The following is a 26696-nucleotide window of genomic DNA, read 5'->3' on the forward strand; positions in this document are numbered from 1 at the left end:
TATATACAGATGACAATATTGCGTTCTTTGAAAATCAAATCAATGCATGCTTAGGGTAGAATGTGCGAATGCACTAACATCTATTTTATAGTGTTCTGTCCTGCAATTATAGTCATATGAATGTATTTTTTGTGATTGCAATTGTTTATTGCGAGATTCGTAGCATGTGAACTCCAGTTATGAAGGCATAGATTTTGTAATCTGATGTAGCTTCATCACATTAATGGATGTTTTGTGATTGCGATTGCTTATTATAAGATTCGTAGTATATAAACTTCAGTTATGGAGGTAAAGGATTTTGTAAACTGATGTAGCTTCGTCCAAGAAGGGGGCATAGTTGCGACGTGTACAAAGCAGTGGCGAAAAATAGGAAAAACCCTAGAATAGTGATGCGGTTTTTGTTCCTTTTTTGAATTTGAATTTGAATTTATTTTTCAATTTGAATTTGGATTTAAATTTAAATTTACCTGCATCCCTACGACCTGACCGGGTAGGTCGAACCCCGCTGGGGGCGCTGCCCCGGGGACTCGCTGAACCCCGACGCAACATAATGGCAAACAAGGATTCATGGTGCTATGATGCAAGCTTCTTGACCATAATAGGTGGATATTTATCATATTTCTTGTTCATATATGCTTGCTTTGCATGTTTGTTGTTCTTGCGTTATGTTATTAGCATGTAAAATTTTAAATTTCAATGTTGGTTTGTGCATGTGCAACTAGAGAATAAAATTAATTCCTAAGTTATAAAATTTTTTTTTAATAAAATAATATTAAGGGAATTTGGAATTTTATTTGCTGCATTAAATTTAGTTACCAATATTGGAATATTAAATTTATTTGAATATTAAATAGGTGTTTGTATCCCTTATGAATTAAATGACTAAGTGGGTGAGGGAATTTATTACATATAAATCTCATGGTCTCCATCACTAGTTTATATGTGAAGTAACTAATTTTATGTGATGATATTAGTATCTTCCTCCCCATTGGATGGAATTAATTACAAACTCACAAAGTATAAACTCTAGTAATTTTTAATATTGGGTCACCTCTTCAACTAGGGATTCACTACGGGACAATAGGTTTAGTATTTTGTGATGGTATACACTTAGCTATAAATAATAGTATCCTCACCATCTAAGTCACTTCTATTGTCTATAAGACCAAAGCTAAGTCAACAGTTTAATTTTTCTTGACATAGTTACTTGCCTAGATAGTAAAATTAATAGGTCCTCACCTATCCACACAAATATTGAATAGTAGATGACCTCCCATCGAGGTATACTACTCATGGTGTGCTAGGTTGGTGATAGATTCTTTAAAAGAAAATATTTGTAGAGGGAACCATATTTTTTTTATTGAATTTAAAGTTTATTATTACTCATCATATTTTTTTTATAATATTTGATTCTCAGGATTAAAATGGCTTTTAATCCCATGGCTATTATTCTCAAAGAAAACAAACTGGTTGGATCTAATTATATTGTTTGGAAAAGGAACTTGGATATTGTATTGATTGCAGAGGAGTACAAGTATGTTCTCATAGAGGTATGTCCACAGAAACTTGGTGAAAGGGCAACCGATGAGGAAACCCAGGCTTACCAGAAGTGGATTAAGGCTTATGAGATGGCACGATGCTAGATTTTGGCATATATGTCGAATGTTTTGCGACATCAACATCAGTCTATGCCTTCTGCATATGATATAATGTAGAACCTCTGTAATGACCTAAAGAATAATGGTATTTAAATAATAAAGAGAGAGAAGAAGATACCGAGAGGATATTTGGGCGACTATGAATTTCATCGACGAGGAGGACAATTCGTCAACGAGTAACCTTCTTAACCTCGTTGAAGAGGTGACGTTGCTCGTCGATGAAGACCAGTGTATAAATAGGCCAAACTTCATTTCATTTGGCTAAAAATGAACGTGATGAGTCTCTCTCTCCTCCCTTCATTTTCCCTCCTTTCTCTCTAAGTTTCTACGCTAGATTATTGACAGTTCGACGATCTAAACCCACCACGACACTCCTGGGGAAGTTCTCAGCATATTTGTTGGAGTGGATCGTCAGTGGGCTTAGTTTGAAATTCATCCTTGAATCAAGGCAAGGCTATTTATTTAGAATTTGGTCTTCCCATTGTTATAGGAAATGTTATTCACAAAGAAATATTGATGTTTAGTTCTGGGAGTTGTCATTTTCAAGGTATTGAACAGGGAACCCTGTGGGGGCAGGACCAGCATATTTTTGGGGGTTTCTTTTCAAGTAATCAAGTAAGGGAATAAACTAAAGGATATACTTTTCCATGAAAACTATTATTAAATTATTAGTAAATTTATGTTCAGAAAGCATGTATTATATTTTAATATTATTGAGAAGGGAAAATACTGCTGTTATACAGGAAATACAATTTTAGAATAAAATGTATGATTTTATTCAGCATTGTGTGACATGAATATTATTTTACATGAAAAGTATTATGTTATGACAAATTTTATGAATAAAGTATGATTTCAGAAATTATGAAATAATACAGTACATTATGCTTTCAAAATACAAGATAAATGAGTTATTTGTTCAGATTTGATATGTATAAAAGATCAGCGCAAGGTCATAATCGATAGCTGGCGTAAGGCCGTGTATTATTTATGATTTCAGCACAGGGCCGTATTTATGAATGTTCCACGCAAGGCTGTAGATATGAAATAAACCGGCGCAAGGCCATATGTATGTATGTTATTTCATAAAATGCTATCAATTTATTTATACTAAATAGTATATTATCATGTATTATATGTTATCAGAACCCGAATGTTAGTTTAGTTCAGTTACAGGAGCATGGTACTGTAGCTATACAGATCATATTATTATGTTCAGACTTCTACTAACCGCCCCTATGAGTAGAGGGGCTAGGAGATGGATAGTCAATGTGGCTTTCAATGTAGAGTTGTTGACGTCCACCTGGTAGTCTAGACCAGTGTGTGGCAGGTCCATTGTACTTATAGATATTTTTGATTCGGCAGTGGTCGGCCAGCCATTGTTTGGTCCCCCCTTCAGGCTGCACAACCCGTTATAGGGGGTAATGACATCAGCTAGCTATTCATCATAGGTAAATTTTTAGTATTATTATTATTAGCTATACTAGTCAGTTTATGAATAGTATGATTTATTAGAAATATGAAAATATATGTTTATACAGTTATGAAATGATTAATGTTTTCTGGTATGCAATATGTAATGTATATCTATATTAGCATCAAATATTCATATTGCCACACAACAGTATTTAGTTTCTTTTCCTTTACTAAGTGGTATCTCACCTCCAAACTTAAATAATTTTTAGGAAATCCAGAAAGACCAGCGGATCAAGGCCTCCGTTGAGAAAGGTTGTTACTACCCCGCTTGGAGGGTCAGTTTTGATCTAGGAACAGGAAATTTGTGTTGTGAGTTCCTAGATATGTATATGTAATTTTTGGATTTTTGGGAGATTGTATATAAACACAGTATTTTGAGATGTAATTGACTCTGGTGTTATGTATTTTATGGTTTTGAGAATGTGATTTATATTTACTACTGCTTAGGTTTCTGCTGTGAATGTCAAATGTGTCCCTGTTACCTACGGGTTTGGGTTGACTATATTATTAAATATGTTATATTATATGATAAGCTAAGCAAGTCGTTACAACCTTAAAGAAATGTTTTGGGATAAAAATTGTGTTGTTAGGCAGACTGCTCTGAAAGAACTTATGAATACTACTATGGCAGATGGGACCCCAGTAAGGGATCATGTTTTGAAGATGATTAGTCATCTCAATGAGCTAAAGATCATTGGAGCTAAAATCGATGGGGAAACCCAAATCGATATCACTCTTTAGTCACTGCCTGACTGTTTCAAGCAGTTTTGCCTAAACTACGACATAAATAAGCTCTCTTACTTATTGGCATAACTACTTAAAGAGCTTCAAGTAGCTGAAGGCCTTATCAGGAAGCCAACTATTACTCTTGTGACTAAGAAAGGTTCTTCTTCTAGGCCGAAAGGCCAAAAGAAGCAAAAAAAAAGGTTCATAAACCATAGGAAGCTCTCCCAATAGTGCGTGGGCCACATAACAGAGTGAAAAAGCCTAAAAGCAAGTGTTTTAACTGCAAGAGGGCAGTAGGAATCACAATGTTCAGTTTATCTCGCCAAATAGAACAACAAAGGAGTCCCAGCAAACCTACCAACTAAGTGATTGAGAGAATTACATTTTTCTAGGAGATGGCACAAGAGTATCACTAGTTGTAGTAGGAGGTATTTGCATTTCTTTTGGTAGAGATAGGATTTTAATATTGAAAGACTCTCTTTATGTATCTTCTATTAAAAGGAATTTGATCTCATTTTCCAAGTTGGTTGATAATGAATATTTCATTTATTTTAATAACCTAGTTGTTATTATGTTAAATAAACATTTTATCTATTTTGGTACATTGGTGGATGGTCTTTATATTATTAATCATGTGTCTCCTACAGTGCAACTAAATGAATTGAATAACATTGATAAACTACCATGTAAGATAAAGAAACCTTTTGAATTGAACCAAACTTATCTTTGGCACTTACGCCTAGGTCATATTAATCTGAGATGGATTTCAAGGCTAGTTTAGAATGGACCATTAGGTTCATTAGAAGTGGATGCACTAATAGTCTATGAATCATGCTTAGAAGGTAAGATGACCAAGTGGCCTTTTTGGCTAAGGGCTATAGAGCAAAAGAGGCATTAGAACTGGTTCATTCTCATCTGTGTAGCCCAATGAATATCCAAGCTAGAGGTGGCCTTGAGTATTTTGTTACTCTCATTGATGATTACTTAAGGTATGGGTATATTTATTTGATGCATTGTAAGTCTGAATGCTTTAATAAATTCAAGGTATTTAAGGTATAAATGGGGAAACGTCAAGGTAAATGTATCAAGACACTACAGTACGATCATGGTGGCAAGTACCTCTTAGGAAAATTTTTGGAGTACTTATCAGAGGAGGGAATTGAATCCCAATTGTGTGCACTTGGTATGTCACAATAGAATGGTGTAGTAGAAAGAAGGAATAGGACACTTATGGATATGGTCAGATCTTTTATAAGTTATTCATATTTTCCTAATTCGTTTTTAGAGGCATGCACTAGAAACACTAGCCTATATTCCGAGCTTGGTCCCATCTATGTCAATACCTACTACACCCACAGAATTGTGAACTGGGTGCAAACCTAGTCTACGGTATGTTCGGATATGGGGTAATCCAGAAAACGTGCTAAAAGGCAAAACATATAAGTTTGAATCAAGGACAGATGTTTGTTTATTTTTTGGCTAGCCTAGAGGAACGAAAGGTGGTTTATTTTAGTTTCCTAAGGATTAGAAGGTCATTGTTAGCACCAATGCTTAATTCTTAGAAGAAGACTATGTAATGAACCATAAACAAAAAGTAGGATTGTTCTAGAAGAGTTGAGAGGAGATATACGTGCTATACCAATAGTGCATGAAGAACCACTAGAATACACAATTATTGACATCCCATTACCTCGTCATAGTGGGAGGAATGTTATAACTCAAGTTGAGTCTGACCCATCACATGCAGCTACCATCAATATGCTAATTGTACAACCAGGGCAGAATGATGGTGCACAAGGATCAGGATCAATAGAGCAAGACGTGCCTCACCATAGTGCGAGGGGTTGTACACTAGCTTGATCGGTATATGTTCTTAGGAGAGTCTGATGATAGAATCCCTGATGAACTGGATATTGAACCCAACAACTACTATAAAGCACTTCAAGATAAAGATGCAAACTCTGGTAGAAGGCTATGAAATCAGAGATGGAGTCGATGTACTCTAATCAAGTCTAGGATCTTGTAGAGCCACCCAAAGGGATAAAACCCATTGGATGCAAATGGATCCATAAGAAAAAGAAAGGAGCGGATGGGAGGGTGAAAGCTTTCAAGGCTAGGCTTGTTGCGAAAGGGTTTTCTTAGAAAGAGGGAATCGACTGTGAGGAAACTTTTTCACCAGTCGCCATGCTAAAGTTTATCCCAATTCTCTTATCCATTGCAAGTCATTTCGATTACAAAATTTAGCAAATGGATGTCAAGACAGCTTTCCTTAATGGAAGTCTTGATGAGTGCATCTATATGGTGCAACTAAATTGTTTTGCACAAGTGGGCCAACAACACATGTTGTGCAAGCTTAAGAATTCCATTTATGGACTTGGCATCTAGGTCTTGGAATATCCATTATGATCAAACTATTAAATCTTACGGTTTTGATCATTGCCCTGATGAGTCATGTGTATATAAAAAAAATGATGGAAACGTGGTGGTATTCTTGGTGCTATATGTGGATGATATGTTACTCATCGGAAACGATGAGGGGGTATTATCTTCGATTAAGGTATGGTTATCCAGACAATTCAACATGAAGGACTTGGGAGAATTCAGTCATATCCTTGGGATCAAGCTTTTTCGAGATCGCAAGCAAAGGATGTTGGGCTTATCACAAGCTACTTATGTCAATATGGTTCTTGACTGTTTTAGCATGCAGGATTCCAAGAAAGGGTTACTCCCTTTTAGACATGGAATCTCTTTATCCAAGGATCAGTGTCATAAAACATCGATCGAGGTAGAGAACATAAAGGTAGTTCCTTATGCATTAGCAATAGGAAGCCTCACGTATGCTATGCTTTACACTAGACCAGACATCTATTTTGTCATAGGCATGGTCAGCAGATATTAGTCTAACCCAAGGTGAGAACACTGGACTACGGTGAAACATTTAATTAAGAACCTAAAAAGGACTAGGGATTATATGTTGGTTTATTAAGCATATAGTCTAGTACCCATTGGGTACATAGACTCAAATTTTCAGTCAGATAAGGATTCCAAAAAATCAACCTTGGGAAATGTGTTTTCCCTAAAAGGTGGAGCCATTACTTGGAGGAGTATCAAGCAATCATGTGTTGCTGATTCCACTATGGAGGCCGAATCTGTGGTAGCCTCTGAGGCAGCCAAGGAGGTCGTTTGGCTCAAAAACTTTCTATTGGATCTAGGAATATATCCTTTGGTACAATCGCCTATTACACTTTACTATGATAATAGTGGGGTGATTACTAACTCAAAGAAACCCAAGAGCCACAAGAGGGCAAAACACATCGAGCACAAGTATCACCTGATATGAGATATCGTGCAGAGAGGAGATGTAATGGTGATCAAGATTGAATTGGCAAACAACCTGGCAAACCCATTTACAAAGAGGTTACTAGCTAGGACTTTTGATAGCCATGTAGAGGGAATGGGAGTGAGATGCATGGCAGCATGACTTTGAGTCTAAGTGGGAGATTATTAGGGATTTATGCTAAAATACACACTTTATGTAATCAATTTTAGTATTTCTTAATAATTTAAGTTATTCCATTTTAATGAGAATATTTGTGAGCAATGTTTGCCTAACATTATTTATTTAATAATTATGCATGTGTGTCTTTTATTCTATATAGTAGGTGATCTAGTTTGTAGAGTACAACTTATACATAGAAGATTAGATCATCAGTTCTTATAGAATATAAGTTTATTGTTCACAGTCTTAAATGAAATTGGATACACCATTGGTAGGACTGTAGCACAAGGTTTTAATAGGTCTGTTTTGACTATTGGGAATGGTACGGTTCCAACTCCTTGTGCTAGTACACTTTATGTGTATTGAACATGACCGTCTTAGGTTAATTGTTTTTATACTGACTATATAAAACAATTGATACCTCATAGCTATTATGAGTGCTTATGCTCTTAATCTTGGTATGATTATTGGACACGTGCATATAGTGTTTATTACTTTGATTCATAGAATAGTGAGATTCTTTATGGGTCAAAATACTCAATGAGTTGGGTGATGACATTATGTGTATGGTGAACATTAATTATTGATGGAATCCATGTCCTCGTATCAGAATTGATGATAGCCCCTTTATGAAGCTTATAAGTTTTGATTATAGCAAACCCTGTGGGTGGATTTTGAATCTAGGACATCAAATAAATTAAGTGGAAGGTCTCAGCGAATTAATATGTCAATTAATTAAATTCTCAATATTTTAATTTAATAGAAGGGAACCTGTAATCTTTACGTTGGGGAGATAAATAAGAATTTAATAATAGGGGCTCGAAATTTAATTTCGAATATAATAGGGAGTGCAGTTATAATTCTTTAGTGGTATGAATTATAATTAACATAATTAAGGATGAATTTGGATCGGATTAGGAATTATTAATTACATGGGAAGCCCTAGTTATATTTGCCCAAAGGTCTCTGCTATAGCTTATATATACATGCGCTCTATTCAATAGCTAGGAGAGACAAGCAAACTCTCATAGAAGTAGACATTTTTGTGAGAGAAGAAAATCCTAGAAGCCACTTATGAGCCCACTCTCTCAGGAGCAAGGCGTGTTCAAGGAATATAGTAGAAGATTCTTGGTCATCTTCAAGACCTCATTTTTGTACTTGTAGACAAATCTCGCAGGTATAATCCTAATCACGTAATTAGGGATCGCATGATTAGATTTTTTTTTTTTGTTATTCATATGCACTACAATCGGATCTTAGGGCTATTCCGCAAGTCCCTTCACTCCCTAATATCTTTAATTTTCCATAAGAATATACTCTGCGTGTATGATCTTTAACTCTTGCTAAAGTTTGGGAATTGCTAAACTTTTGATTTTAATTCATATTTGAAATCAGCATACTATAAAACTGGTTGTTGGTTGATTTGATATATTCAAACAAAATTCTAATTTTGAATATCAAAAGCTGCAAGGTATTTTAAGTTATAAGTTTTACAAAAACAAATCTCTAAAACTATATATCATTAAATCTAAGTTTTTATTTACAAGATTCTGAGATTTGTTTCTAGCTATTATAAATTGATGCTCCGAATTTATCAAGTGGGGTTTAACATCAACAAATTGAATTTGAATTGAATATTAACCAAACTTGGTTGATTAATTAATATTACATTATTTAAGTGATTGTTGAAAAGTTGATTAATTACTTAATTTAAATTTTGCTGAAGTTAAAACTCAACTAAGGAACTTGTAATACAAAGCAAATAAAGAAAGTTTTAAATCCTAATTCACCCCACTCTTCGAAGTATACCTAGATTCTCAACATCTAGAAAATATTCTACCTATTCCCTAGCTCGTATCTTTGCTCAAAATTATGAACGTATTTAGAGGATATCTTCTATTTATGGCAAATAAGAAAAGAGAAAAAATTAGGCTTATGACCATGAAGAAATATTCATTATGACTTTTTGGTCCTCCAAACCTATGCATCCAAAGCCAAGTTTGAATCATTGAAAAATATTGAGCCTTGACTAAGAACTTTAAGAATTTGAAGAATGAAAAAGTCATAAGATAGTAATAGTGCACAACTCAGGGGGAGCATTTCTCTTTATAATGACTCTATTAAATGCTTTTATAATCATATTTTATACTCGTATGCCTTGATGAGAATAGCATTGCAGATTACTATCAATGATGTACTGAATGGTTGAATTTCTTTGATGGATGGTTAGTAACTTATACCATGAACTGTCATTGGGCTGTGTTGAATATACTGAACTGATTGACTATACTTGTATAAATGATCGAAATGCCACCTGCATGGTTGATGCAGTGATTTGTGAAGTGCATGTTGTAGAGAACTACTAGATTATGTGTGGTGCATGCTTTTGTGATATGCAAGATGGAAAAATTATCAATTTATAGACGACATGCTGCCGAAATTTTTTTTTAAATGCTAAAAGTATATAGAAATTCATTCTTAAATACACATTGCATATGCTTGGGAAAAATTTTATGCATGAGAACATATATAGGGGAGCCGATGCCAAAAGGGGGAGAAATGTTTTAGCAAAATGTCTAAATGTTTTAATACTCCATGCTCCTAAATTTTTTATAAGAAAAGTATCTGAGCTTATCTGAGGTATATTGCTAAATCTAAATGCATATTGAGCCAAACTTAAAATTATCAACTTGAATTATTTCAATGTCTTCTCTCTAGATATGATTGAATTACATTGTCTATTTTGAAGTTATGCATATTGTAAGGGGAAGCCTTTTTAAGCTAACCTCATTTTTCTCTTGTGTTTGTCATCATCAAAAAGGGGGAGATTGTTGACTTTTTGAGTCTGATCCCATTTTAATAATGAAAAAACACAAATATCTCATTTGTGTGCTTAGTACTTGAACAAGTTCATACTTCAGGCATGCTCATATAGCAAAGACAAAATGAAAGCCATAAGGAACATAAATCTTACATAACTTGGCCCATTCCATCGAAAATTCAAGAGCAAAGGAGTGAAGACATGTTTTTATTTTAGTTGTGTTGTTATAGATTATATTGTATACACATGCTCAACATGATATGATAGAAAGCTCAAAATGACCATAGAATGACCCTAGGACTCATGCTTTTCATGGAAAATTTATATACACTTGTCCTAAGTTGAATTAGGAATTTGGAAGGGTTCTTAAGGCTGAAAAATAGGAGACTCGTCGACTAGTGCCCTGACCTCGTCGACAAGTAATTCCAGAGGCTTATCGTTCTTCATACCAGAGCACTCATCGACTAGTGCCCTGGCCTCATGAACGAGTATATGAAGGCCACTTGTCAACTACTGAGCCACTCGTTGATGAGTCCAATGGGCAGGGCTACTTCAACTGCCGAAAATGGCTATTTTTTTAATTAATATATTATTTATTCCTCCCAACAACCATAAAATGATCAAAAATGATTTTTGGCTATAAATATGATGCCCACAAGACTTAAAATGACTTTTTTGCATGTTGATTGATAACTTTTATTCACTTGGGCATATTTTTCATCATTCTTCCAAAAATCAAAGAGCAAATTCTTTCTCATACTCTCTTCTCTTACAAATTCTTTTTAAGAAAGATTATTTTGCTTCTCCTACACTCTTATTTTTGAAGATCATATTTGGAGAACGTTATTTAGCTCTTGGAGCTTTTATTTTCATATCAACTCTCATATTCTTTTATTTGCAAAAATATTTTTGAGAGCTAAACCCCAACTTCTTCTGCATTCTTTTTGAAAAATATTTTGGGAGAAATATATAGTTGGGTTTAGATCTTTGAAGTTCTTATCATATATATTTTATTCATAGATTGCAAAATATTCTTGAGAAAATTACACTTACTCTACCGAGCTTAATTCATATAATTTGAGAGTGCCTTAAGGACTTTATTTGTACAAATCATCTTATTTGAGAAGTGTTTACTTGTACAAAAATTTCCATATCATATGTATTTATGGTTAGAGTTGTGAACCAAGTCAGACATGGGTTATCATCTAGGTAGGTAGCTGCGTCTAGGAGTAGCGGATGTAAAGGGAAGCTTTGCCCTATGAAGAAGCAAATTTCAACGGGAAGCTTCGCCCGGTTTTAAGGAGCGGAGAGTGTAATCCTTGGGTGTTTTGACTAAGGCGAGGATGTAGGCTAGATTTGGCTGAACCTCATAAAATCTTGAGTTTTCTTCTCTTTCCCTTATCTATTTTTAGTTCCGCTTATGTATGTTTGTATTTGTTTCATATTTGTTATTGTGAATGTCTTGAATATTTATTGCACTTGAGACTAATTAGGTAATACTAATTTTTTGAGAAATTCATATCTTGAATTTGTTAAGTTGTGTAATACTAAAATATATATATATCTCTTAGCATGTGTTTGTGTGGTGTTCCTTTTTAAAATTAGGACTTAAAGACCTAAAATTTTTAAAATACCCAATTAACCCCCCCCCCTTCTAGGGATTACACCTAAAATCACAACTTTATTACCTTTTCTAATCGAATTCGCTTAGGACTAGTACGAATTATAACCATATTGCCTTCTAAAAATTTTGGCAACCTATGATGTATATTAGCACTAGATTTACAATGCAAGTTAATTTTTATTCTTATTTCAAAGTGTTGATCATGTATGTGTTTTGCAAATGTATCAATTTGCTCACTCACTCTAGACTCTGGTGGTAGACTAAGCAAACGTGAACAAGGAACAAGGTTAAAGACATGTTGGGTATCTCTCAAGGGAGGTGACTCACTAGGTTGCTTAGAAATGACATGTAGAGAACCGAAGAATTATAATACTTAAATAATAAAAGAAATGAGAAAAAAGGATTTTTCAAAAGAGACTCAGCAAGGTCTCGTCGATGAGTGCAGAGCACTCGTCGATGAGCAGCCTTCTTGGGCACGTCGACGTGGACTTATGTCTTGTCAACGAGAATTCATCGAGAGGGTTATTCTCAGGGCCTGACACTCGTCGACGAGGGCTATGTGACTGTCGATGAACCTCCTTATTGGTCTCTTTGACGAGGCCACACTTTATAAATATACCAACCTCAGGATTTCAACGAGAATTTTTCATGCAAACTCCCTCTCTCTCTCTCTCTCTCTCTAGAATTTCATCTCCTCTACCTTCTCTCTAGATTTTTGGCTTCGTTTTTCGCCGGTTCAACCATCGGAAGCCGCCACGCTACTCCTGGGAAGATTCTCTACAAGTCTGCTGGAGTAGATTGTTGGTTAGGTGAACTTGGGCACCATCCCAAAATTTGGGTAAGTTGGTTATTTTAAGTTTTATAAGGCATTTGGTATTTCTAAACTGAGGAAAACATAATGAGTGAGGTAATACTGGTGTTTTTTGGGGAAAATGTAAACTTCAGGGTGTTGATCTAGGGAACACACAGGAGTAGGTTTGGTTAATTTTGGGGGCTTCTCAGTAAGTCAGCTAAGGAGATAAATTAAGTCAACATTTTTATGAAATTATTTATTATTATACAACATTTATTTTTAGAAAAAAAAATCTATGTTATAGAACTATGTTTGGGAATACTGTTGTTGAACAAGGAAATGGTTTTAACACATTTTGTAAGAAAATATGATTTTAGAACAAATTATGAGTTTAGAAGGTTATTCACATTTGTGTGCCATGAGTATGAATTTCCATGAAAATTATGTTATATCAGAATATTATGATGTTTCTAGGATAATAATGATACCACAGTTTTCAGAAAAACCATACAAACAATATAGGAACTATGGTTTTTAAATAATACATTAACAGTGTTGGAATATCAAGATTCAGTATGTTATGTTTTATACCAGCGCAGATGTCGTGACTTATACAATATGATATGCCGGCACAGATGCCATGTTTTATATGATATGATATGCTGACGCAGATGTCATGATTTGCATGTTATGATATGTTGGCGTAGATGTCGTGATTTATGTTGGTGTAGATGCCATAAATATGTATGATATGTCAAAATTCAAGAAAATATGATCATGTTAGATATTTCTATGAAATATGAAACAGTTATGTATCAATATTATGAAATGTATTATATGTTATCAGAACCTGGATGACTTAGTTTAGTTTCATGAAGTACGATACTGTAGCTATATGCTTAAGATTATGTTTATGTTAGTGCGACCACACATCTCAGATATAGTGTGGGAGATGGTAGTCGATGTGGCTTTATGGTCGTGTACGTGTCCCACTGGCAATCTGAACTTGATGGGGCAAGCCCATTATACTTGCAGACTTATGTTTGACTTAGCGCGGTTGTCTAGCCATTTCTAGGTCCCACCTACGGGCCGCACGACCCAGTCATGTGGGGGTAAGACATGACATCAGCTAGCTATCCATCTTGGGTATTATTTTAGTATTGTACAGTTATATAAGAGATTATCATATACATAAATTTAGTATGTTATATTATGTTATGTCAAATCATGTTTTGTTCAGAAACTATATTGGCAAGTTTACATATTATACAATTAAGTACAGTTCATGTTTATGTCAAGATAATACTCATGTTGCCACACACTGATGTTAGTTTATCTCCTTTACTAAGAGGTGTCTCACCCTAGCAATACAAACATTTCAGAAAATCTAGGTTGAAGGGCGGATAAAGCTCCACAGCAGTAGAAGTTGACCGAACTACCTTGTCATAAGGGTAAGTAGTTGAGTTTGGGTCAGACGGTACTTTGGGTTATGACCCTAGGATACTTTTTAGGTCCTTTTGTGGACGTTTGTATATATATATATGATAGGTATATCCATGGTACTCATGGATCTAGGTTGATCATGACTATGATAGTTTAGCAAGATGTTAGAATTAGTATAAATAATATTATGTGAAAAAATATATATATGGCAAAATAGGCAGGTCGTTACATGACATCTACACACTCAAAAAGTATAGGTGATACTTCCAATGATGTTTCGTGCTCATGAAGGGGTGTCTTAGTCTCACTAGTTTCTATCTTTTCCTTCTTCCTTTTCTCACCATCTTCCCTATCAAGCGCCAAGTTCCTAGTGAGACATTATTTAGAAAGGTGTCCTTGTTTGTGGCACCTGAAGCACACTGCACTGTTAAGACTCTGGCGAGAGGATCCAATCATGAGTGCTTTTCCTTTGTCTATAGGTTATTGGACTATGGGATTGATACCTCTAGAAGTTACTTGACCCGTGTTGGTATGCCTAGTCTTCTCATATGATTTGGTTTTTCTTTGATAAGTGTCAGTGGAGGTGTTTCCAAATTTCCTTCCCGTTTGAGCTTTACTCATTTACTCATAGTCATGTGCCAAATTAAAGGCATGCTCTAGTGAGTCATTGTGATGGGGAAACAATTATCTCCTTAGTTTAGGCTTCAATCCTGTGTGGAATTGGGATATCTGTTGGCTAACAGTCTTATAGACACCACATCTTATAGACAACTTATCGAATCGACTAATGTATTCTGATACAATCATGCTACCCTAGCATAAGCTATAAAGTTAATCCACAAGGAGCTCTCTATAGCTAAGGCATACATAATCCTCCATTAACCTATCCTTCATTAGATCCCAATGCTCAATGGGTGGATGATCTAATCTCGCTTCCTACCTCTCAACATTTATCCATTGGAGCTTGGTTCCCCCCTTTAACCTCATTTTTGCAAACTTAACCCGATGAGGGTCAGTCATCTTATACCAATAAAAATAGAAATCAATCTCAGTCAACCAATCTTGGAAGACTTTAGGGTCCATCTCCCCATCATATATGGGGCCCTCTATCTTTACTTGTCTCATTACATCCTTGTAAGGATCACAACGATTCCTTTCGTAAGATATCCTAATGAGAAAGTCATCAACGTCATAATCCTCATCACCCCAATGTTGGGCATAGAGCTCATAATGTGGGGGTCTCCTAGAAGAGTCATCTTGGTAGTTTAATTGCCTCTATGGAAGGAGCAAAGGTCTTTCTCTATCAACATTAGTCCTATAACGTCGAGAAGGATTCCCGACTTGTGTAGACATCTTAGGGGTTGGGGAAGGATTCTTACCAACACTAGGGCGATCCTTTGGAATGGTTTTTGGTCACACAAAGTAAGGTCTAAGGTGAACCTAACCTAACTTAACTAAGGTCTAAATACCCAAAATTCAGAATATAGGTGCCCATTTTAGGCAAAACCGTTGACTGTTATCCTGAAATCGTCGACTGTTTCAGACAGTACTGAAATCCTACAAGCTGCTACCGCAAATGCCCTTCAGTATTTAGGGCATAACTTTTGCTAAATAACTTCATATAAGACGATCTTGATATCAAACGAAATCTAAGAGAATTTTCCACACCTTTTGTGTTCAAACATTTTGAATATGGGAAGTTTTTGATAGAGAAAAGTTGACATCAATTCGACGGTAGAAAAATGAAGATTTTGGGGCTTAAAGGGTTTGCTTAATTCGACCTAGGCTCTGATACCAAGATGATCTGGGATGGGGTTGGTTGACCTATATCTATGGTTCAACCTTCACACAAACACATATACTCAAAACACTTTAAATTTAGAATTTAATTAACCAAACATAACCACTATAAATGTATGCCATCTTTCATAAGTTGTTGGATTTTTGAAAAGGTGTATATGTTCGTCCAAGAAATGAGTTTTAAGAGTGGCCGATCAAGGAATCAAGTTTTATGCATATAGATGTTATTTTCAAAGCTATGATTGCAAGTTCTAAGCTACCAAGTTGACATTCATACAATTGATTTTAACTAACAAGTATCAATATTGCAATCTATGAATTCAAGTGGGTTTTTTAAAGTATGGATTTATAGGCTACGAGCAATGGTTCTCAAAATAAAACAAGGATTCAAACAAGTATCGAATTTACCAAAATATTTTTTTTAGATGACTTGACATTATTCTCACGTATTTAGATCTCATCGTAGGTCCGTTTTACAACCTTTGAAACACCAAGATGAACGCAGCTATGGAGTGTGGGGGAGGTGACCGTATGAGTGTATGATGGTGATGGTCATGTGGTGTTGCTAGAGGTCATGAGAATGTCAGATGGAGGAAGGGATGATGGAGTCTCTAGATAGAGTGGTCTCTCACAACTTGATGCCTAGAGAGAACGTTGCAGCCTCACACTACTCACTCACAAAAAGAGAAACAAGCTTCACAAGCTCAATAATGGAAAACTTCAATATATTCAAACTTTTTCATTATTCTCTATTATTTTTTTTTTCCTTACAATGAGAAGGCTATATATAAACATAGCATGGGGGGGGGACAAAGTATGGGAACAAAGAATGGGGGACAAAGCATAGGAACAAAGCATGGGGGGGGGGACAAAGTAAGGGCACAAAGCACGGGGGTAGGGGGTGACAAAGTATAGGAACAAAGCATGGGTAGGGTAAGTAGTAGGTCCTAATATAATAAATATTCTTACACCTTACAAAGCACACATGCTAGCTTGATTGTCTTGCAATATTACAAATTAAATATAAAACATATGTCAAGAGAGGCACAATCCATGTGGGGCCCATTAGAGCCGTATGGGGCCCACATTACTGTGTAGGGCCCATATGGGTATTAGAATTGAACTTGCTTCGGCATATCAATTAGAGTATTCATGCACCAAAAGTCATCACTTAATCCATGCATACCTACAAAATAGTTATGAACCGAAGTTAACATTAGGAGGTCGTTCACGTGTCATCATGCCGGCAAAGGAGTGGACATTGGGAAGTTGTCCACATGTCACCATGCCTACAAAGGAAATAGGCAAGATATTTTGATCCCCATGACCTATGCATGGCACATGTCATGCTATATTTTAGATATTCTTACTGTGTATCCAAAGTTAAGCATATATCATCAAACATAGATCATGTGACTAAGGAAAACATTGCTTGTCCATAAGAGATGGATTTACCTATCATAGCATGCTTTTGAACCTTTATTCAACACCTAAGTTATTCATATCAGAATTGTAAGGTTTCTATTTTCACCCAAAAATCTATTCCTAAAGAACAAGCCGAGTAAAGAGCTTGTGCATGCTACTTCATCTCATAAACTATAGCCAATATTTTTAAAAGAAATTAACCAATCAACAATGATATATGCAGTTAATAGATCATGTTGGATTTATCACTTGAACTCATCATATTGTCTTAAATCTTTAAAGTAGTAATCAAGCATTTATTATGCGTAAACTGGGATTTTTATAACTTGAGCATAAAATTAGTCATCACAATCCCTTTTTACATTGGTGTGGTTAAATCTATATAAATCTTATTAACTAATCCTAGGTTCTGAAGAAGCAATATTCAAAAAATCATGTAATTCTTTTTAGTACCCATTCTTCCGTGGGTCCCAAATGGTTTGTCTTCTTAACTACCCATACCAGCTTCCTTTCTTTGCCTCTAGCACCTCTAAAAGGACAAGAATAACGAATGCGACCTTTCCTTTCACAATACAAGCAAGTTTTGTTTCCATGTGAAGGTTTTATCAGATTAATCCTATTTTTACTTGATGAGACATTGTTATGGGACTTAAACGGGGAACCATAAATTAAATTCTTTTTCTAAGATCTATTTCTTTGGGTTCCTAAGGGCTTATTAACATTTTCTATCCCATTGATGAATTTACTATAATCTTCATTTCTATTTTTCAGAATAAAATTTTCCTTTAAAATAGTTTTAGTTTGATTTTTTAAATTTAAAATTTTTCCTTTTATAGTTTCTTGCTCCTTTTTAGTATTTATAAAAAGCTCTTCATTCTTCTTTTTAAAATAACTATTTTCAAGGAGGATTCCCTTTGTTCAAACATAGCAAGCTCATTCTCAAAATGTTTGTTCTTTCTTCTAATCAAAACTAATTCATCAAATAATCTAGCATAATTATTCACTAATTCATCTTAAGAAGGAGCATAATCGTCATCATTAGAACTTATCTCTTCTTGCTCGTAAGCTATGAGACACGAATGTTCCGCGTCCTCCTCTACTTCATTGTCGGTGGAAAGTCCATCAAGTTTTTCCCAAGTTGTTGCATCAACATCACCACTTTTAACTTCGTATGTGTCTTTGAGCTTGTGCCAAATTTCTTTTGTGGTTTCACATCCGCAAATGCAATTGTACTCTTCATTACTCAAGCTACAATAAAGAAATTGTTTTGCTTTGAAGTTAAGTTGTACTAACCTCTTTTCATTGGTTATAAGCTCTGTTATTGACTTTGGAATATCTTCATTCTTCTTGGTGAAGGAGAAGTATTCATTTGAGATGATCTCCCTTTTATTCAAATCGCACGATTAAATGAAAAAAGGCAATACAATTTCTCCATGGTAGGTAGTTGGTGCCGTTGAACATAGGTGGTCTGGTAATAGATTTTCCTTGAGAAAAGGTGTCCACTATATATGCCATTTGATCTTTACCCTAAGAAAATTACTTTGATAAATTAAGCACCTTACTCTAATACCACTTGTTGGCCTAGGAGTAGAGGCTAAAAGGGGGGAGTGAATGGAATTTTTGTGTATTTTTGCTTTTCTCTACAAAAAATACTTCTTGGCAAGATACAAGAAAATATATCATAATAAATAAAATTCAAATCATGCACAAGACAAAAATTAAAGAGTATAAGGAAGAGAAGATTAACACTGATGTTAAACGTGGTTCAGCTTCTTGCTTACGTCCACGCCTTGAGACACACACAAGGATATCAAAATCCACTATATGTATCCTTCACCGATGGAGAAACCTTTACAAATGGGAACAAATCCTTATTGCTCACCAAGAGCCACAAGGTTCACCAAGAACCTTCAAATGGGAACTAATCCCTTTCACTCACCAAGAGCCGCAAGGTTCACCAAGAATCCTTACAATTTGGTTCACCAAGAACCCTTTTACAACTTGAGGATGAAAATGATTTGCAACAACAATGCTCCTTGAATGAGCTAATAATAAATACAATCAAACCTCTCACAAATCTCTCCAAGTAATGATTCACTACTAGAATAAAGAGCAAGAGAGACTTTAAGCACAATAATGATGGACTAATATGTGGTGTGGGAATAATATATGAACTACTAAATCAATTTTAAAACAAGTCTTTGGACTTGTATTTATAGGTAAAATGGAGTACTAGCCGTTTTATGGCCGTTGTGTACATAAAATAATTGTTTTCTTTGAAAAGTAGCCATTTGTAGCCATTGGGTACTGAATCCCGATGTAAATCGTCAACTATTTGACTCAATTCATCGACTAATTTACTCAATCCATCCACTAATTACCCCAATTAGTCGAATGTCTCAACTGGACTACATTAGGCCTAAAATCATTGATGAATTACCCTAAATTGTCGACTAGTTTACCCAAATCAAAAAAAGTCATCAATATGAGTTGTGGTATTTTTTTTCTTAGCTTTCCATAGATACCAAGATCGTCATTTTTTGAATTTTCTAACAAAAGTTATGCCTCAAATTCCAAAGGGTCTTTAAAAAATTTGATAGGTGCATAACTGAGGTTTTAAACCCAATCGGGACCAAGTTTGTAAAAGATTATAACACTAATATGATTTAAAACTTGTCCTTATGAAAATATATTTGATTTTCTTAAATGTTTAGGTACATAAAAATAGTTTTGAATCAATTGGGAACAAGTAAATTAATGTTCACAATACTAAGACCATTTAACACTTGTCCCATTTTAATCAAAGTTGAGTATAGGATATTTTCATATAAGTCATGATTTTGCCTTTGAAAAATCATAAGTATAAAATAATGAAAAATATATTTTTCATTTAAGTGATATCCTATATGTTTACTTTTTGAGTCCGATCCCCGTTTTGATGCTGACAAAGCACTCGTGTCTTAAGTGTGTATTTAAGTACTTAAGCAGGTTTACATTTCAGCACATGCATAAGGGAAAGAAAATAGATCCCATGAAGGACTTCAAGCTTATATCACATGGTATATTTCAAGGAAAACAGAAGAGCAAAGAAGAAGAAGAAGAAGAAGACATATTTGATTTGAATTGTAAATACATTTTGTTTAGATATGTCTTTAATAATGCATGTCTTGAATGATGTGGATGAAAAGCTTAGAAGACCATAGACTGACCTTAGTGTTGGAATTGGTGTATTCCCAAGAAGGGAGGTGAATTAGAAATTTAAAAATTTTCTTCCTAGGTTCAACTAACCAGCAGTAGTATATACACACTACCTAGGGTTTGTCTAAGAAAATACCAATTCAATAGATATATAAAATATACAGAAAGTAAATTAAGTGTAGTATCCACAATGTATCAAATATAACATGTATGTGCAAGAAAATAAATTATGGAAATATAAAACAGTGCACACATGATATTTTATCGGGGTTTAGCCAATATTGCCTACATCCCCAACTCAAGCTCACAAGCAAGAAGATACACTACCTTTGCTCTCTTACAAGTGGAGCGACACTATTTACAACCTCCTTTTCCTTACTGGGCAAGGGAATACTCGAGGTCAAATTCACATGGTTGACCTCAACTTTTTACAATCCACTCTTTCACAAGACAAAGTACACCATCTTTAGGCTACGCTTGGAATACAACCGATAATCAAATGTGTACAAATGAATTTGCTTCTTACATAAGAAGATATGTTCTACAATTCAACACAATGCACTTATAGATGATGGGAAATTAAGCTCAATGTGAGAACTTTTTAACACAATATATCAACTCACACTAGTATGTGTATCTATATGTACAAGTGTGAGTGAGTGAGACCTTTGATTCAAGATAGTATGTTTGCAATATGAATAGTCAAAGAACCTCTACAACCCTAAGCAAATATCTCAACAATATATTTCAATAAATCAAATACAATGGAAATTAGGGTTTAAGCTTGCAAAAATATTTTATCAGAAGCACAAAGAAAGCTTTTGAAACCTGCAATAAGGATGTAAGTTCACAAGAAAATGTAGATTTTTCCAAATCAATATTTATGAATGAAAATACAATGGAAATACTTTAGCTTACTCTCGATAATAAGTAGACAAATGCAAGTATGGGTGAGTTTAAGCTTGTAAGTACTATGAGATATGCTCACGAAAATGCACACTCAACCTAGCTTTGAAATGCAAACAATATGCAGGTTAAGAAGGTGAGGAAATATACTCTTTCTAAAAATATGATCAAATGTATATGAGAAAGAATTTTAAACATATGCTTGTAAAAATGTGGGAGTTTGAAAGATTTAGCAACAAAGAATTTGAGAGAAAAAAAAAATTTCTAATCAAATGCTAATCTTCTTGCTAATTAGGGCAAATGATGGAGTATATATAGGCACTCCAAATAATAGAACCGTTGGGGGCACGACCGGTATTTCTAAAAAAATTTAGTGACAAATTAATTAAGTTTAAGGTTTTAAATATTCGGCCAAACAGAAAGGTTCGGTCGATCGAAATAAGGTTCAGTCGACTTATCATGTAGTTCAGTTTGTTGAGGAAATGCTTCGGTCGGATGAGCCCTAAAAAGCATTTAAAACAATTTAAGATTTTGGGCTACTGAGCAAATGGCTAGTTGGCTGAGACAAAGACGATTTTTTGAACCTTTGTTGGTTCGGTCGACCGGGCTGTTTTTAGCTCATTCGGTCAGTTGGATGAAGGTAGTGAAAAGTACAAGCTAGAGGTTTCGATTGACCATGGATGATTAGTTCAAATCCGAGTCGATCATCCGAGCTAAGTCAAATATTTGACTTTGTGAATTGTCGGTCAACCGAGGCATTTATAATGCCAAAGTTCGGTCGACCAAGCACCTTGAAAATTCAAGTTGTGCCCAAATTTTGACCTAAAAAAAGTATCCCTATTTTTTTAAGTGTTGTCCTTTTAATTTGGGGACCTAATTTCAATCTAAGGTCATGTTCTTGAGCTTAACATACACATCATGCATGTAATGCATTACTATGACCCAATAACTGAACTAAAATGCATTTAGAATACAAAATTAGTGTCGTCTTCTATTGTTCGTTATTTTACTCAAGAAATAAGCTAGGAGTATGCGCTTTAAGATTCAACTTGGCTTTCATTTTTCTGTCCCTTATGTGTGATCTGAAATATGGACCTGTCACATTCAAAATGCACACGTAAGTAACTTGTGCTTTTGTCGGCATTAAAACAGAGATAAAACTCAAAAAGTCAACAGCCTCCCCATTTTTTATGATGACAAATGCTCCAGAGAAAAATGGGTTCAGCCTTAAACGGCCCCCTTAAGAATATGCATAACTTAAAAAATCGATATAGCTAGGCATATTCAGAGAGAAGACATTGCAGGTAATCATGCACTTAGTTTTAGCAATTTTAGCTCAAATACGCGGTGCATACAGCTCAGAAATTTTAACCCCTTTTAAAAATATTTACCCCTTGTTTTTCATTTTGCTTAGAAAAATTCTCCCCCTTTTGTCATAAGCAAAAGAGCTAAATTATAAACCATTTGAGCATTAAAATTATCCCCCATTTCATTTGTTTTAACATTTTGGCATAAAAGCAAACATCATGACATGAAGTTTTGGAGGCAAGAAAGAATTTTAATTTAAAGATATTTCTTGCCTGATGAAAATAAAATAAAATAAAGTTTTCCCTTTTGAAACAAATCGATTAGGTGCAAGGGATAATGCTTGCATTCAAAATAAATTAAATACTTAAAGTTCAAGCAAGCAAATATTTTCTTGGTTAAGCATCTATGCACACTTCATAATATAACCAGAGAAAATCAATCACATAAATCCCAAGAATATTGAACATATAAAACTTGGATCATGTGGAGAAATAAAGAACTTATGGTAAAGGAATATATTTTCATTTAAAATATTCAATAAGATCATCATAATTGATCACAAGCCACAGAGATTTCAAAACAAATCTAAGTTAAAAGTGTGGGTGAACATGACATGATATAACTTTTAATTTAGTATGCTCTCTCTATCATTTTGAATCTTAGCTTAGATGTTTTAAAGTGCTTATACCGACCAAAGATTAATTTAACGAATACTCCAAGTCGTATAAGCACTCACTTTTTACAAAATTTAAAACAAATATATTAGACTAAAATTTATTCATTTTATCATTCGACCAAAATAATCCTCCTTATAGGTCACAGATGCTTCAGAGAATTTATATTAAGGCATGAATTTGTGCTCATAACCAAGAACAATTCATATATATTTATAGACTTTTAAGAATTGGATATGATATTCAAGGTTCTTAAAAGAGCCTCAATAATCAAAAAGCATAGTGATGCATGTGAGATATTTATGCTCTTTTTATAGGAATGGAGCTAAGCTCCCCTGAATTTTTGATGATTTTCCTAGAATGAAGTTTAATATTTATTTAGTTTTCACTTATCCTTTCAAAAACATTTTAACATTTATCTTTATCATAATCATCTATGTACAAGGTTTTATCTTAGGAAAATTTCTATCAAAATTTTGGCAGCATGTCGTCTATAAATCAGACATTTTTCCATAAAACATGACTTGATAGCTGGTTATTTTTAGCAGATAATTCATATGAAGCATGCAACAACCTAAAAACCACTACCAGCATGCAATTCACATCACTGCATGTGCCATACAGGAGGCATTCTAGACTTAGCATGTAATCAGGTAGCAATCAAAAATTCAGAAAAAATAAACCATCCATTAACGAATATACACAGTAAAAAGTAGAGGATAGTTATAAGTTCAGTGTAGTGCTTATATACAGGTTCATGCATAAATAATAGTTGGGAGCATTTTAATTTTTATACACATGAAATTATAATGCTCCCCCTGAGTTAAGCACATATTCAACTTATGCCTTATTTTTCAGATCCTTAGCCAAGGGCTTCTAAATTTTTCAATGTTTTGAGCTTGGCTTTAAATGCATTCAACTTATAGGATCAAAAAGTCACAATAACAATTTTTTACAAGGTCCTAAGCCTAATTTTGCCTCTTTATGATTTTCAATGTGTGAGAGGCACAAGTTGGAATGACTTTCGATTCGAACTACATGTGCATGTAGGTCTACTTGAATTTTATGCATTCATCTAGATAGAGACCTAGTGCAACCAACTTTAGCCATTGAACATCATTTGAAGCTCTTAAAAGATTTGATTGAAGATTGAGAGCTTGTGAAGGGAATTGGAATAAAATACTCTTAAGGATTAAATTTCTATTATGTTCAAAAGAGTATTTAGGAGTAGGACAACATTCAAAATATTTTTGTGTTGGGAAATATTTCCTAATGACTTTGGCAAAGAGCATTTGAGAGATTATGAATTTCTTAAACACTTCTCTTAGACATTTCTAGTTAGTCATTACTGAAGGGTATCCTCTAGAAATGATCATAAATTAGAGCAAGGATACAAACCAATGAAAGGATAAATCTCTACTGGATATGATCGTGGTGTGGTAGAGTTTTCCTATGGAGGATACGGTGAACCAAAATTAAAGAGTTTTACATTTAGAACACAAGGGATTATTTTGATTGAACAACAAGATTTGAATCCCATGGAGAATGCCTCTATTTTTAATTATGAGAAGGATGTCTATTAATAAGCACCAAATGAATAAGGAGTTATGATCAACAATGCCTTAACCCTGGAGAGAAGACGAAAAATTTTATTTGGATTTTAAGGCTCCAAGATGAGTTTAGGATTAGATGATACTTTCATTTCCCAAAACTCAGTCATATGCAATGGACAGAGTATGCTTAACGTTATATTTACATAATTAAGTATCAATTAAGCAATCAAAATTAAATACTAAGCAAACATGCCTTGTCCATTTGGAAGTGGATTTTTACTCAACCAGCTAGTGATTTCATATTTCAACCAATGAATATGTATATTAAGTTCAGATTGGTTAAATACTTGGATTAGCAAATTGGCTTGATTCTCAAATGATCTTGGTAAATCAAAGGTTGAATGAAAATACTAAGATTTGACATTTTAGGGATAGATCACTTCGTAGGCCAATAGACATCACTCCCCCAAAGCCTAGATCCTAACGAAGGAATAAGCATTTAAGTAATTCGAATTGGAATCCGTTCCTCCTTAGGTCCTAAGGAGTTTGCTTTATTGGCAACCCATACCATTTTTCTATCTTTGAGTCTTGATGGGTTAGGACTAGGTGGTACTTTGACCCTCTAGACTAGTTTGGGTTTCACACCTTTCCTTTTAAACGGGCCATCAAATTTTATGTGCTCCCTCTTTTTACACAAGATGTAGGTGATGTGAGTATACGGAGTGGAGGAGGTACTAGCACAGTGTTTTGATGCTCTTACAAAGTATGCCATGTATAGGTTCTTTCTTTTCTCATTTTCAATTCCATTAAAACCTATACCTTCTTTATCTAAGGTCATCTTTCATGAACCTAGGAGCATGTTAAAGTTTTATTTGCCCCTAGTAAATGTATGGATTATCTCAGCTTGGTCCTCAATTTTTCTTTCTAAGTCTTGATCTTTTAGGACTTTCAAACCTTTGCATACACCTTGTAATTTTATGAATTCATTGGTCATTTTGTTTGCTTTACACTCAAGTTCTGAAATAATAAGATCCTTTTTATTATCACTCGAGATTTGAGATCTCAAGACATTTAGCTCTTTTTCCAAATTTTCATTCTTGTTTACTAACTTTTTGATTTTCAAGTCTTTTTCCTTTTCAACAAGAATTTTTCATTCAAGTTCTTTCACCAATGCCTTATTCTTGTTTTTCAAAGTAGTATAGCTTTTAAGCACTTTAACAAGAGACCTATGAGTTTTAATAAATTCCTTTTTAAGTTGCTCATAAGTTGGCATGCGATTCACTACAAGATTCACTATAGGAAGTATCATAAGATTTATTGCAAGAATCATTGCATGAATCATTTAAAGAAGTAGAAGAAGACGAATTTACCTCTTCATCGGTTAAGGCTATAAAGATATTCCTTAGTTACATAATATATTTTTTTTAATGATATCTGATTAAAATTTAGAAACATAGTAAGTACATCTAGAGTATAAGCATATTTCATCCCTCCATAATAAGTTGAGTGTTATGAAAATTAATCATAATAGCATGGACACTATAGACCATCCAATCCTAAATTCATCTTTGAATATGAGTCATCACTGAGAAATCAAACTAGTAAAAAGTTTCTAGAAACAATCTCTAGTGCTTACCAAAAGATATCCCATCATGATCATTTGGAAATATCTACCTAGGGATTCTTAGTTATATTAACTCAAAGATAGAGTATTCCCTCTATGGTTGATTTAAAGGAAACTTCTTAACCTTTGTTAACGTAAGAGCATTCCCTTCCCCGACAAAATGCTATC

The sequence above is a fragment of the Malania oleifera genome, chromosome 5, assembly GCF_029873635.1.
Source record: "Malania oleifera isolate guangnan ecotype guangnan chromosome 5, ASM2987363v1, whole genome shotgun sequence".
Taxonomy (NCBI): domain Eukaryota; kingdom Viridiplantae; phylum Streptophyta; class Magnoliopsida; order Santalales; family Ximeniaceae; genus Malania; species Malania oleifera.